General features: G+C 47.8%; 1 protein-coding gene across 7 annotated transcripts in view; it reads left to right on the plus strand.

Annotated features, from left to right (window-relative positions):
• The window catches only part of LOC115119565 (ephrin type-B receptor 3-like), a 212,990-nt gene that overhangs the window by 97,837 nt on the left and 92,653 nt on the right, over nucleotides 1–22,500 (plus strand). The gene's annotated exons all lie outside the window — the stretch shown is intronic.

Genomic DNA, 22,500 nt, shown 5'->3' on the forward strand with positions numbered 1-22,500 from the left:
CTGTTCATATGTAGGCCTGGTGGGCTGTTCATATGTAGGTCTGGTGGGCTGTTCATATGTAGGCCTGGTGGGGTGTTCATATCTAGGCCTGGTGTGCTGTTCATATGTAAGCCTGGTAGGCTGCTCATATGTAGTTCTGGTGGGCTGTTCATATGTAGGCCTGGTGGGCTGTTCATATGTAGTTCTGGTGTGCTCGGGGGAGATGACAAATACACTTTACGGGCATTCCACAACCATCAGGCTACATTCCACAACCATCAGGCTACATTCCACAACCATCAGGCTACATTCCACAACCATCAGGCTACATTCCACAACCATCAGGCTACAGGGAGTTGCTTGACTGTGTTTTAAAACACAGTCACATCTGTCGGGAGCGTAGGCCATTCCAAAATGGAGCCCGAAGAGAGAGAAAAGAAAAGGCCATCACCTGGTCTCAGCTTTCACAAAGTCTTGTTAAAAATGTCTGGGAAAGAAGGAAAAAACCCTCTGAGATAATAGAAACCTGTTGGAGTAGATGATGGAGGTTGAATGTAGACGTTATCTACGGGCACTTAGTAAAAAAGTTGTTAAAATACTTTTTAGACCGGCGACACCCTTTGCTACTTTTCTAAACGACTGCCATTAAGAGAAAACAGGGTGTGATGATAAGAGGTTTGTGAGGGTTTGAGGCACCAGCTGAAGTCGTAGCTAGTGTGCGAGGTGTGAACGTCCACTTTGATTAAAAGGGCCTAGATGTGTGAGTTTGTGTGAATGGTGTGTGTGTGTGTGTGTGCGTGTGTGTGTGTGTGTGTGTTCAGTGTGCCTGTGTGTGTGTGTGTGTGTGTGTGTGTGTGTGTGTGTGTGTGTGTGCGTGTGCGTGTGCGTGTGCGCGTGTGCGTGTGTGTGTGTGTATGTGTGTGTGTGTGTGTGTGTGTGTTCAGTGTGCCTGTGTGTGTCTGCATAGAGTGGGATTCAACGGCCACTAAAACTCCCATCTGCTCACTTCTTCTCCTGGAGTTAAAACACCTAGCACACCACCTGCTCACTTCTTCTCCTGGAGTTAAAACACCTAGCACACCACCTGCTCACTTCTTCTCCTGGAGTTAAAACACCTAGCACACCACCTGCTTGCAATTCAGACATCAAACAACACAGTAAGGTTCTCCCTACTCCACGGAACGTTCTGCCCCTTTTTCTCTTCCAATGAACGAGTGCAGAATTAACCACACCCCTTTATTTTCTCTTCCAATGAACGAGTGCAGAATTAACCACACCCCTTTATTTTCTCTTCCAATGAACGAGTGCAGAATTAACCCGCACCTTTTATTTTCTTCCAATGAGCAGGTGCAGAATTAACCACACCCCCTTTATTTTCTACTCTTCAATGAGCAGGTGCAGAGATTAACCACACCCCTTTGTTTTCTCTTCCAATGAGCAGTGCAGAGTAACCACACCCCTTTATTTTCTCTTCCAATGAGCAGGTGCACCTTAACCCACACCTTTATTTTTTCTCTTCCAATGAGCTATGGTGCAGAATTAACCACACCCCTTTATTTTCTCTTCCACATGAGCAGTGCAGAATTAACCACACCCTTTTATTTTCTCTTCAATGACAGTGCAGAATTAACCACACCCTTTTATTTTCTCTTCCAATGAGCTTTATGGTGCAATTTGAATTAACCACACCCCTTTATTTTCTCTTCAATGAGCGAGTGCAGAATTAACCACACCCTTTTATTTTTTCTCTTCCAATGAGCGAGTGCAGAATTAACACCCCTTTATTTTCTCTTCCAATGAGCAGTGCAGAATTAACCACACCCCTTTATTTTCTCTTCCAATGATACAGGGTGCAGAATTAACCACACCCTTTATTTTCTCTGGACTACGAGTGCAGAATTAACCACCCCTTTTATTTTCTCTTTTCCAATGACCCCCGAGTGCAGAATTAACCACACCCCTTTATTTTCTCTTCAATGAGCAGTGCAGAATTAACCACACCTTTTTTATTTTCTCTTCCAATGAGCAGGTGCAGAATTAACCACACCCCTTTATTTTCTCTTCAATGAACGAGTGCAGAATTAACCACCCCTTTATTTTCTCTTCCAATGAGCGAGTGCAGAATTAACCACACCCTTTATTTTCTCTTCCAATGAGCAGTGCAGAATTAACCACACCCCTTTATTTTCTCTTCCAATGAGCAGTGCAGAATTAACCACACCCCTTTATTTTCTCTTCCAATGGACAGGTGCAGAATTAACCACACCTTTTATTTTCTCTTCCAATGAGCAATTAGAATTAACCACCCCTTTATTTTCTCTTATTGATGGAACTCAGTCTCAACGACTTTTACGGTACTACACACAAGATTATTATTATTATTATTTGATTTTTTTAATTTGTGCATTTTATTGTATTTTATGTTTATTTCACCTTTTATTTAACCAGGTAGGCAAGTTGAGAACAAGTTCTCATTTTACAATTGTGACTCACAAGATAAAGCAAAAGCATTTCGACACAAACAACAACACAGAGTTACATGGAGTAAAACAAACATACAGTCAATAATACAGTGTAAACAAGTCTATATACGATGTGAGCAAATGAGGTGAGATAAGGGAGGTAAAGGCAAAAAAAAGGCCATGGTGGCAAAGTAAATACAATATAGCAAGTAAAACACCGGAATGGTAATTTGCAGTGGAAGAATGTGCAAAGTAGAAATAAAAATAATGGGTGCAAAAACAAAAAAAAATAAATAAATACAGTAGGGAAAGAGGTAGTTGTTTGGGCTAAATTATAGATGGCTATGTACAGGTGCAGTAACTGTGAGCTGCTCTGACAGTTGGTGCTTGTAAATAGTGAGGGAGATACGTGTTTAATTTCAGAAAATCTATAATGTATCTGCAATAGTGAAATGATAGTGTTTCACGGTATTATTTACCCGTCAGTGTTGTGATTGGCTGTGATATTGGCCTGTTGTCTTCTCCCGTCGGAGCTGCATCTGTCGTCAAACTGGGGAAAGCTGTCGGGACTTTGTGACTGTGTTATCTAATGAAAAACGACCCTGTAATTTCCCGGGTTGCTAAAAATTCTACGCTGTTCCACTCAATTTCATTTCATGTGAGAAAACAGGCACTGAATAGTGTAGGGAATCAATTTCCAATATCACTGCGGATATATTATGGACATTTTCTGAGTACAAAAAAAAAAGAAAAGAAAGATCTATGTGTTTCTTTGCAATTAATTAAGCAAGGCTTCACAGGACACATACGGTGCAGCTTTGCAGAATCTGACAGATGGAGAGGTGTCAGATCAGCTGTAGTCACTCAACTCAACTTCAGGCGTTTGGAATCTATTACTGCACAGGATGCACTAAAAGACAAAATGTTCCCTCGCCGGTCTGCATCGTTTTGTTTGTCCCTCCCCCTCTACCATGTTACGTTCATTCACACCTTTTAATAAAGTATAGGGTATTGAACGTATCTATCTTAACGTTCCGCAAAGGTTAGAGGAACGCTTCCCACAGACGAAACCTTCAGGAGGTCGCAGTGGGAACTGTTAGGATTATGAAAATGAACAATCTGAAAGGTCACTTGATTATAATGTCGACTATCGTACATTGTTGATTTGAGGCAAACTTTGTGTGTGTGTGTGTCCGTGTGTGTGTGTGTGTGTCTGTATGTGTCTGTGTGTGTGTGTGTGTGTGTCTGTGTGTGTGTGTGGTGTGTGTCTGTGTGTGTGTGTGGGTGTGTGTCTGTATGTGTGTGTGTCTGTATGGGTGTGTGTGTGTGTGTGGGGGGGCTGTCTTTGTCTCTGACTATGTATGCATGTTTGTCTTTGTCTCTGTGCGTGTGTTTGTCTCTCTGTGTGTGTGTGTGATTTTGTGTTTGTCTCTAAATGTGTGTGTGTGTGTGTTCATCTCTAAATGTGTGTGTGTGTATGGAGATAGTGTATTCTCTGTGGGACACAGAGTGCTGTTGTCCATTGAGTTATTGTGAGACCACTCTCTATCATGAGATGTATTATCTCTATTTGATTGGGTAATGAGATGCTTACCCAATCAAATAGAGATAATACATTCGTCTAAGGCATGTTTTCCCAAACTCGGTCCCGGGGCCCCCCCTGGGTACACATTTACTTTTTTTTTGTTGTTTTGTTTTGTTTTTTGCCCCTAGCACTACAGCTGATTCAAATAACCAAATCGTCATCAAGCTTGAATTATTTGAATCAGCTGTGTAGTGCTCGGCATAGAAAACAAAATGTGTACCCAGGGGGGGGCCCGGGACCGAGTTTGGGAAACCCTGGTCTAACGGACTCCCAGCCATCTCCTCACAGGCCTTGAAAATGTCTCGTCACTGTGATTTATTTACATGTCAAAGGTCGACATTGGGCAAAAAAAAATAACACATTTAAACTGAATAACTGATCAATACACCAATCATACCAGGTAATTTAATCCTTAAAAAAAAAAAAGATATCTGGCTACAGAAGTTAGATTTCTCTCATCTGTACAGCTTCCCTCCAAAAACGAATCCTGTGAGATGATGTCAACACATACTGGCTAGCTTAGCTAGAGAACTATGCTACGTTGGACGCAGCGAACATGACCAGAAAGACTTACTGGCTAGCTTAGCTAAAGAACTATGCTACATTGGTCACGGCGAACCTGAACCAGAAAGACCTACTGGCTAGCTTAGCTAAAGAACTATGCTACGTTGGTCGCGGCAAACATGACCAGAAAGACTTACTGGCTAGTTTAGCTAGAGAACTATGCTACGTTGGTCACAGCGAACATGACCAGAAAGACTTACTGGCTAGCTTAGCTAGAGAACTATGCTACGTTGGTCACGGCAAACCTGAACCAGAAATACTTACTGGCTAGCTTAGCTAAAGAACTATGCTACGTTGGTCACGGCGAACCTGAACCAGAAAGACCTACTGGCTAGCTTAGCTAAAGAACTATGCTACGTTGGTCGAGGCGCACATGACCAGAATGACACACCAAAGGCACACCCCATTTCTGTTAGAAAACTGAGAAAGGGGCGGAGTTGGATAGTTTTTTTATCGTATCCAAAGTCGACCTTTTAATATTTCCTCCTTAGGTTGTTTATCTAGAGCAAGCTGTAATAACGCTGGGAATTCAACATGTAAATCTTTCTGGTCAAGTCTTCAGTCCATTGGCATAAGGGGGTTTGAGAGAATGACATTTCTGATAGTGGTTTGATGACAATCTACTATTAATATTAGGCAATGTTGTAAAAGAACATGCAAGACTAGAAGATAAAAGGACTGAACAAAAAGCGTCGACCCCAGTCCCTCTGTGCCCAGTCAGGATAGTAACAGCCCCTCTCACACCCAGGAAACCTCTACACCGTACACACACACACACACACACACACACACACACACACACACACACACACACACACACACACACACACACACACACACACACACACACACACACACACACACACACATGTTGTTTAAAATGAAGCCATATGGTGACTGACCTTCCCTTCACCTTCTGTGGACCACACCACACCACCAGCTCACAGATGTGCTGTATCAAAGCCTGATAACCCACAGGCATGGGGACTCAGCCGATAGTTACATCTGCAAGGTGACGTATCTCAGCCAGGTAGTGAGAGTTTTCACCCAGGGGCGACCCTTTTCTACAGCTATTATCCACAATCCCCTGCACTGCAAAAGCCACCCATGCCGGGTGAGAGATGTGTGATAACAGGGTTCAGCTCTGCGCTCCGGTTCTCCGCTGAGCCGCAGTCAAAGACTTATCAGTTATTAAAGCCCCTGAACCTGAACGGAGAGAGAGAGAGAGAGAGAGAGAGCGTCAGGGAGGCATAGAGAGAAACAGAGGTATCTAGCTTTCAAAAGCCATTTGGTTCAGTATTGGACAGCCAATTCATTTCAAAAGGTGTTGAGAGAACTGACAATGCAGGACAGAGTGACCCAGGTGAGATTGGGGGAGCTATGGTTAAAATGAGTCGGGAAGGGGGGGTGAGGAAGGAGGGGGTAATGGGAGAAGGGTGGGTGAAATTGGTGAAGGTGTGAGCATCAGACAAGGGAGATTTTAATCTTTGGACCTCTGCCACATCTATCCTCTGCATCTCCTGTTCTAACCTGGAACAAAGATCCATCTCTCTCTCTCCTCTCTCTCTCTCCCCCTCTCTCTCTCTCTCTCTCTCTCTCTCTCTCTCTCTTTCTTTCTTTCTTTCTTTCTTTCTTTCTTTCTTACTTTCTTTCTTTCTCTCTGTCTCTCTTTCTCTCTCTCTCTCTGTCGCTCACCACCCTGTTACCAGATGAAAAGTCTGGGCTGTAATGCAGGCAGGATGGAATCCGCCAGGGTTTTTAATGAATCTGACAAGCAACCGAGCGCCGATCAATGGCAACATTGTGACACAATTTTCAAGACAGGATCTCTGACAATTTCAGGGAGAGAGACACAGAGAGGGAGAGACGGAGGGAGGGAGAGGGAAGGAGAGGGATAGAGGGAGGTAGGATGGAGATGGGCTTATCCACAGGCAGCCGTTTGGGGTCCTGATTTTGTAGCTGGGTCTGAATGAAAGGTTAACCATCCTCATTCAAACAGTTGGACTTTTATTAAACAAACCATCACCTTCTCTCTTCTGTTTACTTTCTCTATTTTCACCTTCCTGTCACTCTGTCACTGTACTACCGCTGACATCATCAGCTGGGAGACGGGTATTTACTGTACTACGCTGACATCATCAGCTGGGAGACAGGTATTTACTGTACTACGCTGACATCATCAGCTGGGAGACGGGTATTCACTGTACTACCGCTGACATCATCAGCTGGGAGACAGGTATTTACTGTACTACCGCTGACATCATCAGCTGGGAGACGGGTATTTATTGTACTACCGAGGACATCATCAGCTGGGAGACGGGTATTTATTGTACTACCGCTGACATCATCAGCTGGGAGACGGGTATTTATTGTACTACCGAGGACATCATCAGCTGGGAGACGGGTATTTATTGTACTACCGCTGACATCATCAGCTGGGAGACGGGGGTATTTACTGTACTACCGCTGACATCATCAGCTGGGAGACGGGTATTTACTGTACTACCGCTGACATCATCAGCTGGGAGACGGGGGTATTTACTGTACTACCGCGGACATCATCAGCTGGGAGACAGGGGTATTTACTGTACTACCGCTGACATCATCAGCTGGGAGACGGGGGTATTTACTGTACTACCGCTGACATCATCAGCTGGGAGACGGGTATTTACTGTACTACCGTTGACATCATCAGCTGGGAGACGGTTATTTACTGTACTACCGCTGACATCATCAGCTGGGAGATGGGTATTTACTGTACTACCGCTGACATCATCAGCTGGGAGACGGGTATTTACTGTACTACTGCTGACATCATCAGCTGGGAGACGGGGGTATTTACTGTACTACCACTTATTCCCACCCTGATCCACCCCCACACACACACCTGAGTCAGGTTATATTTTGAGGATCATGGTTCCCTTTTCATGATATAGACATCATCAGCTGGGAGACGAGGTTATTTACTGCCCTTTTGGTCTTTGTTGTGTCTACTTGTTGATAAGAGCTGACAGTCAGACGACTCACTTTCTCCATGAAAGAGGAAAGAGGAGACTGCGGTTCAGTGACAAGTTGAGACTCGTCGTCACCCTCCGCCTCGCTCTGTGACATTGTTTCCTGCCAACGCCAAATGACGAGTTCAAGCAACGACACTTACATGACAGGTTTGACATGGTGTTCTCTTTCAATCTGTCCCCGTCGCCCTCGGCAACATCAATGGGCCCTAACTCTATCCGTTGCTATAGGGTGTCAAAGAGAACATCAATGGGCCCTAACTCTATCCGTTGCTATAGGGTGTCAAAGAGAACCTCAATGGGCCCTAACTCTATCTGTTGTTATAGGGTGTCAAAGAGAACCTCAATGGGCTGTAACTATACGTTACTATAGGGTGTCAAAGAGAACCTCAATGGGCCCTAACTCTATCTGTTGTTATAGGGTGTCAAAGAGAACCTCAATGGGCCCTAACTCTATCTGTTGTTATAGAGTGTCAGAGGGTGCCTAAGTCCAGGGCACGTGAGGTGTTGTATGGGGTTTTAAATACCCAGGCAGATCGGCGAAGAGTGTGAAAACAATCGCCAGGGACATGAAAGCGAGCAGGAACACACAGCGTGGTCAAATTACCCTCCCAGCCAGATGGGGACGGTCAGTGAACGAGGCGGTCGATGTGGGATGCGAAAAAACATTACCCCCAAAGCCACTTTTAGCTCTCCATCAATCAATGTGGGAGGAAGACTTGTGCTGTTGATAGCCCACCCCCTTAAAACCAGACTGGGTTGGCCTCTTAGCAGTCGGCATTTTCTTCTCTGCTTTTTTTGTGTGCTAATTAAGCGGCAAAGCTACCACAGCATTTACTTATTCATGAATCTTCTCTTTCGATCGGTGCGGGAGACCACTTGGTCACTCGACACTAAACCCTGATTAGTCTGTCGCTAATGGCTGAGCTTCTAGACGATCCATACAATCTAAACATTCACATGCCGTCTCTGCAATGTTATAACTCTATCCTAACCTGGACTTTAAACTCCTCGTTGTCTATAGTGTTGTGCTGAAAACAAATATGAGAACTCTTGCCCTTCATGGAAACCCATATTTAATAAAGTGATAGGCAAGGATACTTTAGTGCGACAAGGTATGGACACTTTAGTGCGACAAGGTATGGACACTTTAGTGTGACAAGGTATGGACACTTTAGTGTGACAAGGTATGGACACTTTAGTGCGACAAGGTATGGACACTTTAATGCGACAAGGTATGGACACTTTAGTGCGACAAGGTATGGACACCTTGGAGAATTTACAGCATCTGCATCCCTACTTTGAGGAGGTGCTTTTCATCTTAATTGAGTTTAGGCTATCTAATCTTCTCTCCCAGATCCTCGTCTTGGTGCGCTTGGTTTCCTTTGAATACAAACTTTAAAGAGATATATCAAAGGGGATGAGGTGTCCCCGCCTTAGATGTCCTCCATAACGTGAATCCTAAAGATAAATAGTTCTTTGTCAGGATGTGGCACAAAACATCCTCCCGACTAATTTCCAGTCTTGCTCAATTGTAGACTAGCAGGTTATGAATTTAAAAAATCACGCACCTCCCTGACACGTCAATACGTCAGTCCCCTAACCACGTCAGTCCCCTAACCACGTCAGTCCCGTAACCACGTCAGTCCCGTAACCACAACAGTCCCCTAACCACGTCAGTCCCCTAACCACATCGGTCCCCTAACCACGTCAGTCCCGTAACCACGTCAGTCCCCTAACCACGTCAGTCCCGTAACCACGTCAGTCCCCTAACCACGTCAGTCCCCTAACCACGTCAGTCCCCTAACCACGTCAGTCCCCTAACCACATCAGTCCCCTAACCACGTCAGTCCCGTAACCACGTCAGTCCCCTAACCACGTCAGTCCCCTAACCACGGCAGTAGAGTAACCACGTCAGTCCCGTAACCACGTCAGTCCCCTAACCACGTCAGTCCCCTAACCACGTCAGTCTCCTAACCACGTCAGTCCCCTAACCACGGCAGTAGAGTAACCACGTCAGTCCCCTAACCACGTCAGTCCCCTAACCACGTCAGTCCCTAACCACGTCAGTCCCCTAACCACAACAGTCCCCTAACCACGTCAGTCCCCTAACCACATCAGTCCCCTAACCACGTCTGTCCCCTAACCACGTCAGTCCCCTAACCACGTCAGTCCCCTAACCACGTCAGTCCCCTAACCACGTCAGTCCCCTAACCACGGCAGTCTCCTAACCACGTCAGTCCCCTAACCACGTCAGTCCCCTAACCACGTCAGTCCCCTAACCACGTCAGTCCCCTAACCACATCAGTCCCCTAACCACGTCAGTCCCCTAACCAACACACTACACCCAGTCAGTCCCCTAACCAAAACACTACACCCAGTCAGTCCCCTAACCAACACACTACACCCAGGCAGTCCCCTAACCAACACACTACACCCAGGCAGTCCCCTAACCAAAACACTACACCCAGTCAGTCCCCTAACCAACACACTACACCCAGGCAGTCCCCTAACCAACACACTACACCCAGGCAGTCCCCTAACCACGTCAGTCCCCTAACCAACACACTACACCCAGGCAGTCCCCTAACCAACACACTACACCCAGTCAGTCCCCTAACCAACACACTACACCCAGGCAGTCCCCTAACCAACACACTACACCCAGGCAGTCCCCTAACCAACACACTACACCCAGTCAGTCCCCTAACCAACACACTACACCCAGGCAGTCCCCTAACCAACACACTACACCCAGGCATTCCCCTAACCACATCAGTCCCCTAACCAACACACTACACCCAGGCAGTCCCCTAACCAACACACTACACCCAGGCAGTCCCCTAACCAACACACTACACCCAGGCAGTCCCCTAACCAACACACTACACCCAGGCAGTCCCCTAACCACGTCAGTCCCCTAACCAACACACTACACCCAGGCAGTCCCCTAACCAACACACTACACTCAGGCAGTCCCCTAACCAACACACTACACCCAGGCAGTCTTGTTCACTTCAGTCTAGTTTTGGTGGTGGTGACATCACTTGCCACGAACATTAATAAGTCCGTTTGTCTGTCTGTTCATCCACTATAGCCTTGTGTGGTGTGGTTTTGGAGCTATAAACACAGGTCCTGAGTCAGATTTACAGGTCCCTGTGCTTTGGGCCTCATTGGTTTCTGCCCACTCTGAGGGGTTCTGTGTGGTTCAGGGTCAGATCTACGATTTGGTCCCAAATGGCACCCTATTCCCTACATAGTGCACTACTTTCGATCAGAGCCCTGGTTAAAAATAGTGCACTACATCAGGAATAGGGTGCCATTTGGGACTTAGTCTATGACCAGGCTAGGGATGATCCCTGTGGTCAGGACTGACTCACCCGGTCCAATAGGACCCCACCTAACCTAGACCACCAAGACTTCTCATACGTGTGTGTGTGTGTGTTTGTGTATGTGTGTATCTATGTGTGTATCTATATGTGTGTGTGTGTGTGTGTGTGTGTGTGTGTGTGTGTGTGTGTGTGTGTGTGTGTGTGTGTGTGTGTGTGTGTGTGTGGATCTATCAGTTACACGTACATGTCAGTACATACACACAACAAGTAGGTCACATGGGGGAGAGGTGCATTGTGCCATGAGGTGTCCCTTTATATTTATTTATTGAAACCAGGTTTGCTGTTCACTATTTAAGATGGAAGGGAGTTCCATGCACCCGTGGCTCTGTATAATACTGTACTGTTCCTGGAATGTGTTCTGGACCTGGGGACTGTGAAAAGACCCCTGGTGGGGTGTCTGGTGGGGTGTCTGGTAGGGTAAGTGTGTGTGTCAGTGCTGTTTGGAAGTTGACTATGTAATCAATTTGGAATTTCCAACACAATACTGTTTCTCATGAAAAACAGAAGCGGTGCAGTGTCTTTCCTCAACTCTTATCCAAGAGAGACTGGGCATGTATAGTATTAATATTAGCCCTCTGATTACAATGAAGAGCAAGACGTGGCTCTCTGTTCTGGGCTGCAGCTTAACTAGGTCTTTCCTTGCAGCACTTGACCGTGACTGGACAATAATCAAGATAAGATAAAACTAGAGCCTGCGGGACTTGCTTTGTAGTGTGGTGTCAAAAAAGCAGAGCATCTCTTTGTTACAGACAGACCTCTCCCCATCTCTTTATTACAGACAGACCTCTCCCCATCTCTATATTACAGACTGACCTCTCCCCATCTCTTTATTAAGACAGACCTCTCATCTCTTTATTACAGACAGACCTCTCCCCATCTGCTTTGTACAGACAGACCTTCCCCATTACAGACAGACCTCTCCCCATCTCTTTATTACAGACAGACCTCTCCCCATCTCTTTATTACAGACAGACCTCTCCCCATCTCTTTATTACAGACAGACCTCTCCCCATCTCTTTATTACAGACAGACCTCTCCCCATCTCTTTATTACAGACAGACCTCTCCCCATCTCTCTTTATTACAGACAGACCTCTCCCCATCTCTTTATTACAGACAGACCTCTCCCCATCTCTTTATTACAGACAGACCTCTCCCCATCTCTTTATTACAGACAGACCTCTCCCATCTCTTTATTAAGGACAGACCTCTCCCATCTCTATTACAGACAGACCTCTCACCATCTCTTTATTACAGACAGACCTCTCCCATCTCTTTGTTACAGACAGACCTCTCCCCATCTCTTTATTACAGACAGACCTCTCCCCATCTCTTTTACTACAGACAGACCTCTCCCCATCTCTTTTATTACAGACAGACCTCTCCCCCATCTCTTTATTACAGACAGACCTCTCCCCATCTCTTTATTACAGACAGACCTCTCCCCATCTCTTTACTACAGACAGACCTCTCCCCATCTCTTTATTACAGACAGATCTTCCCCACTACAGACAGACCTCTCCCCATCTCTTTGTTACAGACAGACCTCTCCCCATCTCTTTATTACAGACAGACCTCTCCCCATCTCTTTACTACAGACAGACTCTCTCCCCATCTCTTTATTACAGACAGACCTCTCCCCATCTCTCACCATATTACAGACAGACCTCTCCCCATCTCTTTACTACAGACAGACCTCTCCCCATCTCTTTACTACAGACAGACCTCTCACCATCTCTTTATTACAGACAGACCTCTCCCCATCTCTTTATTACAGACAGACCTCTCCCCATCTCTTTACTACAGACAGACCTCTCCCCATCTCTTTATTACAGACAGACCTCTCCCCATACAGACTGACTTTCCCCATCTCTTTTACAGACAGACCTCTCCCCATCTCTTTATTACAGACAGACCTCTCCCCATCTCTTTATTACAGAAAGACCTCTCCCCATCTCTTTATTACAGACAGACCTCTCCCCATCTCTTTATTACACAGACTCCCCATCTCTTTATTACAGACAGACCTCTCCCCATCTCTTTATTACAGACAGACCTCTCCCATCTCTTTATTACAGACAGACCTCTCCCCATCTCTATATTACAGACAGACTTCTCCCCATCTCTTTATTACAGACAGACCTCTCCCCATCTCTTTATTACAGACAGACCTCTCCCCATCTCTTTTTACAGCAGTTCCTCTCCCCATCTCAGACCTCTCCCCATCTCTTTATTACAGACAGACCTCTCCCCATCTCTTTATTACAGACAGACCTCTCCCCATCTCTTTGTTACAGACAGACCTCTCCCCATCTCTTTATTACAGACAGACCTCTCCCCATCTCTTTATTAAGGACAGACCTCTCCCCATCTCTTTACTACAGACAGACTCTCCCCCATCTCTTTACAATCTCTTTATTACAGACAGACCTCTCCCCATCTGTTTATTATGACCACCTCTCCCCATCTCTTTATACAGACAGTTTCACAGACAGACCTCTCCCCATCTCTTTATTACAGACAGACCTCTCCCCATCTCTCTTTATTACAGACAACCCCTCTCCCCATCTTTACAGACAGACCTCTCCCCATCTCTTTATCAGACCTCTCCCCAATGACAGATCCCCATCTTATTCAGATTTCTCTTTGTTGACAGACCTCTCCCCATCTCTTACTGACAGACCTCTCTGTGTTGTAGGGAACACAGTGAGTTTCACAGGCGGTGTTGTAGGGAACACAGTGAGTTTCACAGGCGGTGTGGCAGGGATCACAGTGAGTTTCACAGGCGTGTGTGGCAGGGATCACAGTGAGTTTCACAGGCGGTGTGGCAGGGATCACAGTGAGTTTCACAGGTGGTGTTGCAGGGAATCACAGTGAGTTTCAGGCGTGTGTTGCAGGGATCACAGTGAGTTTCACAGGCGGTGTTGTACGGATCACAGTGAGTTTCACAGGCGGTGCAGACCACAGAGTTTATAGGGATCACAGTGAGTTTCACAGGCGGTGTTGTAGGGAACACAGTGAGTTTCACAGGCGGTGTGGCAGGATCACAGTAGAGTTCACAGGCGGTGTGGCAGGGATCACAGTGAGTTTCACAGGCGGTGTGGCAGGGATCACAGTGAGTTTCACAGGTGGTGTTGTAGGGAACACAGTGAGTTTCACAGGCGGTGTTGTAGGGATCACAGTGAGTTTCACAGGCGGTGTTGTAGGGATCACGGTGAGTTTCACAGGCGGTGTGGCAAGGATCACAGTGAGTTTCACAGGCGGTGTTGTAGGGATCACAGTGAGTTTCACAGGCGGTGTGGCAGGGATCACAGTGAGTTTCACAGGTGGTGTTGTAGGCGAGTTTGTGGCAGGGATCACAGTGAGTTTCACAGGCGGTGTTGTAGGGAACACAGTGAGTTTCACAGGCGGTGTTGCAAGGATCACAGTGAGTTTCACAGGCGGTGTTGTAGGGATCACAGTGAGTTTCACAGGCGGTGTGGCAGGGATCACAGTGAGTTTCACAGGCGGTGTGGCAGGATCACAGTGAGTTTCACAGGCGGTGTGGCAGGGATCACAGTGAGTTTCACAGGCGGTGTGGCAGGATCACAGTGAGTTTCACAGGCGGTGTGCAGGGATCACAGTGAGTTTCACAGGCGGTGTGGCAGGGATCACAGTGAGTTTCACAGGCGGTGTTGTAGGGATCACAGTGAGTTTTACAGGCGGTGTGGCAGGGATCACAGTGAGTTTCACAGGCGGTGTGGTAGGGATCACAGTGAGTTTCACAGGCGGTGTGGCAGGGATCACAGTGAGTTTCACAGGCGGTGCTGTAGGGATCACAGTGAGTTTCACAGGCGGTGTGGCAGGGATCACAGTGAGTTTCACAGGCGGTGTGGCAGGGATCACAGTGAGTTTCACAGGCGGTGTTGCAGGGATCACAGTGAGTTTCACAGGCGGTGTGGCAGGGATCACAGTGAGTTTCACAGGCAGTGTGGCAGGGATCACAGTGAGTTTCACAGGCGGTGTTGTAGGGATCACAGTGAGTTTCACAGGCGGTGTGGCAGGGATCACAGTGAGTTTCACAGGCGGTGTTGTAGGGATCACAGTGAGTTTCACAGGCGGTGTGGTAGGGATCACAGTGAGTTTCACAGGCAGTGTTGTAGGGATCACAGTGAGTTTCACAGGCGGTGTTGCAGGGATCACAGTGAGTTTCACAGGCGGTGTTGTAGGGATCACAGTGAGTTTCACAGGCGGTGTTGTAGGGATCACAGTGAGTTTCACAGGCGGTGTTGTAGGGATCACAGTGAGTTTCACAGGCGGTGTTGTAGGGATCACAGTGAGTTTCACAGGCGGTGTGGTAGGGATCACAGTGAGTTTCACGGGCGGTGTTGTAGGGAACACAGTGAGTTTCACAGGCGGTGTTGTAGGGATCACAGTGAGTTTCACAGGCGGTGTTGTAGGGAACACAGTGAGTTTCACAGGCGGTGTTGTAGGGGATCACAGTGAGTTTCAGGCGGTGTGGCAGGGATCACAGTGAGTTTCACAGGCGGGTGTTGTAGGGAACACAGTGAGTTTCACAGGCGGTGTTGTAGGGAACACAGTGAGTTTCACAGGCAGTGTTGTAGGGATCACAGTGAGTTTCACAGGCGGTGTTGTACGGATCACAGTGAGTTTCACAGGCGGTGTTGTAGGGAACACAGTGAGTTTCACAGGCGGTGTTGTAGGGATCACAGTGAGTTTCACAGGCGGTGTTGTAGGGAACACAGTGAGTTTCACAGGCGGTGTTGTAGGGATCACAGTGAGTTTCACAGGCGGTGTTGTAGGGATCACAGTGAGTTTTACAGGCGGTGTTGCAGGGATCACAGTGAGTTTCACGGGTGGTGTTGTAGGGATCACAGTGAGTTTCACAGGCGGTGTGGTAGGATCACAGTGAGTTTCACAGGCGGTGGCAGGGTTGTAGGGATCACAGTGAGTTTCACAGGCGGTGTTGTAGGGATCACAGTGAGTTTTACAGGCGGTGTGGCAGGGATCACAGTGAGTTTCACAGGCGGTGTTGTAGGGATCACAGTGAGTTTCACAGGCGGTGTGGCAGGGATCACAGTGAGTTTCACAGGCGGTGTGGCAGGGATCACAGTGAGTTTCACAGGCGGTGTTGTAGGGAACACAGTGAGTTTCACAGGCGGTGTTGTAGGGAACACAGTGAGTTTCACAGGCGGTGTGGCAGGGATCACAGTGAGTTTCACAGGCGGTGTGGTAGGGATCACAGTGAGTTTCACGGGTGGTGTGGCAGGGATCACAGTGAGTTTCACAGGCGGTGTGGCAGGGATCACAGTGAGTTTCACAGGCGGTGTTGTAGGGATCACAGTGAGTTTCACAGGCGGTGTGGCAGGGATCACAGTGAGTTTCACAGGCGGTGTGGCAGGGATCACAGTGAGTTTCACAGGCGGTGTGGCAGGATCACAGTGAGTTTCACGGGCGGTGTGGCAGGGATCACAGTGAGTTTCACAGGCGGTGTGGCAGGATCACATGAGTTTCACAGGCGGTGTTGTACGGATCACAGTGAGTTTCACAGGCGGTAATGCAGGATCACAGTGAGTTTCACAGGCGGTGTTGTAGGATCACAGTGAGTTTCACAGGCGGTGTTGTAGGGAACACAGTGAGTTTCACAGGCAGTGTGGCAGGGATCACAGTGAGTTTCACAGGCGGTGTGGCACGGATCACAGTGAGTTTCACAGGCGGTGTTGTAGGGAACACAGTGAGTTTCACAGGCGGTGTTGTAGGGATCACAGTGAGTTTCACAGGCGGTGTGTAGGGAACACAGTGAGTTTCACAGGCGGTGTTGTAGGGAACACAGTGAGTTTCACAGGCGGTGTTGAGCTCTACAGGCGGGGATCACAGTGAGTTTAGGGAACACAGTGAGTTTACAGGCGGTGTTGTAGGGATCACAGTGAGTTTCACGGGCGGTGTTGTAGGGAACACAGTGAGTTTCACAGGCGGTGTTGTAGGGATCACAGTGAGTTTCACAGGCGGTGTTGTAGGATCACAGTGAGTTTGCTGTTAGGGATCACAGGATCACGGAGGATCACAGTGAGTTTCACAGGCGGTGTTGTAGGGATCACAGTGAGTTTCACAGGCGGTGTTGTAGGGATCACAGTGAGTTTCAGGCGGTGTGTTGAACACAGTGGATCACAGTGAGTTTCACAGGCGGTGTTGTAGGGATCACAGTGAGTTTCACGGGTGGTGTTGTAGGATCACAGTGAGTTTCAGGCGGGCGGATGTGAGTTTCACAGGCGAACACAGTGAGTTTCACAGGCGGTGTTGTAGGGATCACAGTGAGTTTCACAGGCGGTGTTGTAGGGATCTAAACATTTACAACATGACAGGAACAAGAGTGTGTGTGTGTGTGTGTGTGTGTGTGTGTGTGTGTGTGTGTGTGTGTGTGTGTGTGTGTGTGTGTGTGTGTGTGTGTTTGTGTGCGCGCAAGGTGTGTGTTGTTGCACGCGAGAGAGAAATTGATGTTTTAAGAAATAAAGAGCCCGATAATGTCTAAACCTATTGAATCTCTCTCTTCCCACTTTGTGAGCAATCACCTTTTTTGACAGGGTTATCAATCCAACCTGTCCTCCTTTACAGGAGTATATATTATTGAGTGTCTGAATGGGGAAGGGGAAAAAGGGGAAGGGGGGATACCTAGTCAGTTGGACAACTGAAGGCATTCAACTGAAACGTGTCTTCCACATTTTAACCCAACCCTCTGTATCAGAGGTGGGGGGACTGCCCAATCAACATCCACGTGAGGCTGCAATAAACTGGGTGGATCGAGCAGCTGATTCTGATTGGCTGACATCCGTGGTATATCAGACCGTATACCATGGGTATGACAAAAACACTCATTTACTGATTATAAACTGGGTGGTTTGAGCCCTGAATGCTGATTGGCTGAAAGCCATGGTATATCAGACCGTATACCACACCTCCTCTGCCTTATTGTAATTATACCCATCATCCAATACAGTGTGATTTGTAGCTTTCAGGTAATATAGACTCAACAGTGTGAAGTGAGCTGTCAGCTGGGGTTAATGTGTAGATCAACGATTGTCCCTAGATGGAATGACCTTTCCAGTAGTCTGACCTCTGTTATTTGTCCCTCATGCCCTATAGCCACAGTAGTCCTCTATGTCCCACCTCACTTTCTCTCTCGCTTGATCTTTTATCTCGCCCAATCACACCAGCCAGTAGATAACCTGGTACACACACACACACACACACACACACACACACACACACACACACACACACACACACACACACACACACACACCACACACACACACACCTACGCCTATGCTACGTCAATGGGCCGTGCGGTGCATTCTGGGCGATTCTGAGGCAGGAGAGCTCTCCTTTCAGAGTGAATGGGAGTACATTGGACGATAGCTATAAAAAAACACAACATTTAGTATGAATTTCCTCAACAAGAAGTACAACATTACAATTACTTTCCCGAGATGTGAGATAATTTACTTGCTATCGTATAACTTTGGAATCGTGACATTCCGTACTTTTCTCAAATCGTACTCTGACTTTGAGAAGGGATTGTGTGACGAGCTAGCTTAGCAACCGCGTGACGCAGCATGACATCTTGAATGCGATTGGTCGAGAGTCTGCTGGGTGGGGCGCACGTTCCTCCATTCATTTTCCAGTTTGATGTCTCCTTTTTCTAATATCTCTGGCAACGGCACCATGCAATGCATCCTGACTAGAGGCAGACAAAGGAGAAATGTGTTAGACTCTGTTAAATTACAAATTTCTCCAGGTAGGAATATCTTTAAAAAATATAATAAAATGGCTTAATCGAGAGAAGATATCCTCCAAAGTGATGACATCAGCCTGTATTGAAATCTGACATCACCATCTTAAAGTCGTATTCATTTTCAGTGAGGGGGGTTCCTACCAACTGCAAGCTTTACTTACAATGAGGGTGAATAATGCATTAGCCGACATGGTCAAACAACCCTCTCCACTCTCCTCCTACCACTGGAAGGAAGAGAAGAAGAAGGAAAGAGAGAGAGAAAGAGAGAAGAAGAGAGAGAGACTGAGAGACTGAGAGAGAGAGAGAGAAAGCGAGAGGGGGGAAGAGAGAGAGACTGAGAGTGAGAGAGAGAGAGAGAGAGAGAGAGAGAGAGAGAGAGAGAGGGGGAAGAGAGAGAGATAGAGAGAGAGAAAGAGAGAGGGGAAGAGAGAGAGACTGAGAGAGAGAGAGATTTCCCCCAGATCACACAGATCCACAAAGAATTCGAAAACAAATCCAATTTTGAAAAACTCCCATATCTACTGGGTGAAATTCCACAGTGTGCCATCACAGCAGCAAGATTTGTGACCTGTTGCCACGAGAAAAGGGCAACCAGTGAAGAACAAACACCATTGTAAATACAACCCATATTTATGCTTATTTATTTTATCTTGTGTCCTTTAACTATTTGTACATTGTATATATATATATATATAATATGACATTTGTAATGTCTTTACTGTTTTGAAACTTCTGTATGTGTAATGTTTACTGTTCATTTTTGTTGTTTTTCACCTTATATATTCACTTTTTGTATGTTGTCTACCTCACTTGCTTTGGCAATGTTAACATGTTTCCCATGCCAATAAAGCCCTTGAATTGAATTGAATTGCTTAGATGGGGGAAGAGAGAGAGAGAGAAAGCAAGAGGGGGGAAGAGAGAGACTGAGAGGAGAGAGAGAGAGAGAAGGGGGAGAGAGGGGGAAGAGAGAGAGAAAGAGAGGGAGAGAGAGAAAGTGAGCAAGAGGGGGAAGAGAGAGACTGAGAGTGGGAGAGAGAGAGAGAGAGAGAGAGAGAGAGAGAGAAAGCAAGCAAGAGGGGGGAAGGAGGGAAGTGAGAGAGGAGAGAGAGAGAGCGAGGGGGAAGAGAGAGAGAGAGAGAGGGAAGAGAGAGAGAGGGGGAAGAGAGCGAGAGGGGGAAGAGAGCGAGAGGGAAGAGAGGGGAGAAGAGAGGGAAGAGAGAGAGAGAGAGAGCGAGAGGGGGGAAGAGAGAGAGAGGGGAAGAGAGAGAGAGAGGGGGGAAGAGAGAGAGAGAGAGAGGGGGAAGAGAGACAGAGAGAGAGAGAGAGAGAGAGAGAATTTTGTCTTGGGCAGATATTTTCTTCCGGGACAACGGTTGCAACCGACACCTATCCCCTGTCCCTCCTCCACCTTCCAACACCCCCCCCCCCTCCACCTCCAACACCCCCCTCCCTCCACCTTTCAACACCCCCTCCCTCCACCTCCCAACACCCCCCCCTCCACCTTCCAACACCCCCCCTCCACCTTCCAACACCCCCCTCCCTCCACCTCCCAACACCCCCTCCCTCCACTCCCAACACCCCCTCCACCTTCCAACACCCTCCTCCACCTTCAACACCCCCTCCCTCCACCTCCCAACACCCCTCCCCTCCACCTCCCAACACCCCCCTCCCTCCACCTCCCAACACCCCCTCCTCCACCTCCCAACACCCCCCCCCCCTCCACCTCCCAACACCCCCCTCCCTCCACCTCCCACACCCCCTCCACCTCCACCTCCCTCCAACTCCCAATACTCCCCCCTACCTCCAACTCCCAATACTCCCCTACCTCCAACAACTCCCAATACTCCCCCTCCCTCCACCTTCCAACCCCCCCTCCCTCCACCTCCCAACACCCCCCTTCCCTCCACCTTCCCACCCCCTCCCTCCACCTTCCACCCTCCCCTCCCTCCAACACCCTCCTCCACCTTCCAACACCCCCTCCCTCCACCTTCCAATCCCCCTCCCTCCCCTCCTCCACCTTCCAACACCTCCCAATACTCCCCCTCCACCTTCCAACACCCCCTCCCCGACTCCCAATACTCCCCTCCTCCCCTCCCACCCCCTCCCTCCAACTCCCAATAATCCCCTCCTCCACCTCTCCCAATACTCCCCTCCTCCACCTCCCAATACTCCCCTCCCTCCACCTCCCAATACCCCCTCCCTCCACTCCCTTCCCAATACTCCCCCCTCCACCTTCCAACACCTCCCAACTCCCAATACCCCCTCCTCCACCTTCCATCAGCCTCCCCCCTCCCTCCACCTCCCAATACTCCCCCTCCCTCCACCTCCCAATACTACCTCCCCTCTCCCTTCTCCCAACACACTGGACTGCAGTAAAATAGACAGACTGAAAGACACAGACGGACAAACAGACAGACTGACAGGTTTACGTTTCTTCCTAGGCTTGGGCCTTTCTACAAAGGAGTTTCTCCCAGCTCACTGTGCTTCTACACCTGCATTGCTTGCTGTTTGGTGTTTTAGGCTGGGTTTTGTACAGCACTTTGAGATATCAGCTGATGTAAGAAGGGCTTTATAAATACATTTGATTGATTGATTGATTGACAGACTGACAGGCAGAAATAGACTAACAGGCACTGACAGGCAAACAGACAGACAGACAGGCAGACAGACAGGCAGGCAGGCAGGCAGACAGACAGACAGACAGACAGACAGACAGACAGACAGACAGACAGACAGACAGACAGACAGACAGACAGACAGACAGACAGGCAGACAGGCAGGTAGGCAGGTAGGCAGACAGACAGGCAGACACGGACGGACGGACAGACAGACAGACAGACAGACAGACAGACAGACAGACAGACAGACAGACAGACAGACAGACAGACAGACAGACAGACAGATACATAAACAAAAAGACACACAAACAAACACAGAGAAGAGAATGACCAACAAAACAAATAAAATCCACCTATATACAGCCATGTTCTCTGGAAAGGCTAAAGAGCCAGATGCTAGCTAACTATGAGTCAGTGTGTCTGGTCTGGCTTGGTAAGTGCTGTGTGATTTATTCTTTTCTCCTTGTTTGCCCTCTGAGGCTATCTCTGTGCTGTGGCGATGCACAGAGGTCTTTATGTAATTGTAGTGAGCCGGTTAGAGCCCCCAGACCATATGGTCCCCTGCCATCTTGGATGTCTATCCCTCCATCAGTCAATTCCTTTAATTGCACAGCGGCTCATTTCTACTGCGTGACCCTCCTGTCACTTAGGTGCATCGGCCCACTTGATAGGTTGAATACACTACTATGTGATTAAGATGGAGAATACAGGTATGGGATCAGGAATAAATTATCAAAATGTATAAATTATGCACCGTAATGCCATCTGGGATGGTCAGGCACACATTTGCATGGTTTGTGGGTAAAAAAAATCCTTCTGCTTCTTCTCTCTCTCTCTCTCTCTCTCTCTCTCTCTCCTCCCTTCTCTCTCTCTCTCTCTCTCTCTCTCTCTCTGTCTCTCTCTCTCTCTCTCTCTCTCTCTCTCTCTCCTCTCTCTTCTCTCTCTCTCTCTCTCTCTCTCTCTCTCTCTCTCTCTCTCTCTCTCTCTCACACACTCTCTCTCTCTCGTTCTCCTGTCTCTCACACTCTCTCTCTCCCTCCCCCAACTCAGAGTTTTCCAGCACTTTAGCATGGGCCTCGGCGGCATGTTAAAGAG

Source organism: Oncorhynchus nerka, linkage group LG25 (genome assembly GCF_034236695.1).
Source record: "Oncorhynchus nerka isolate Pitt River linkage group LG25, Oner_Uvic_2.0, whole genome shotgun sequence".
NCBI classification, from domain to species: Eukaryota; Metazoa; Chordata; class Actinopteri; order Salmoniformes; family Salmonidae; genus Oncorhynchus; species Oncorhynchus nerka.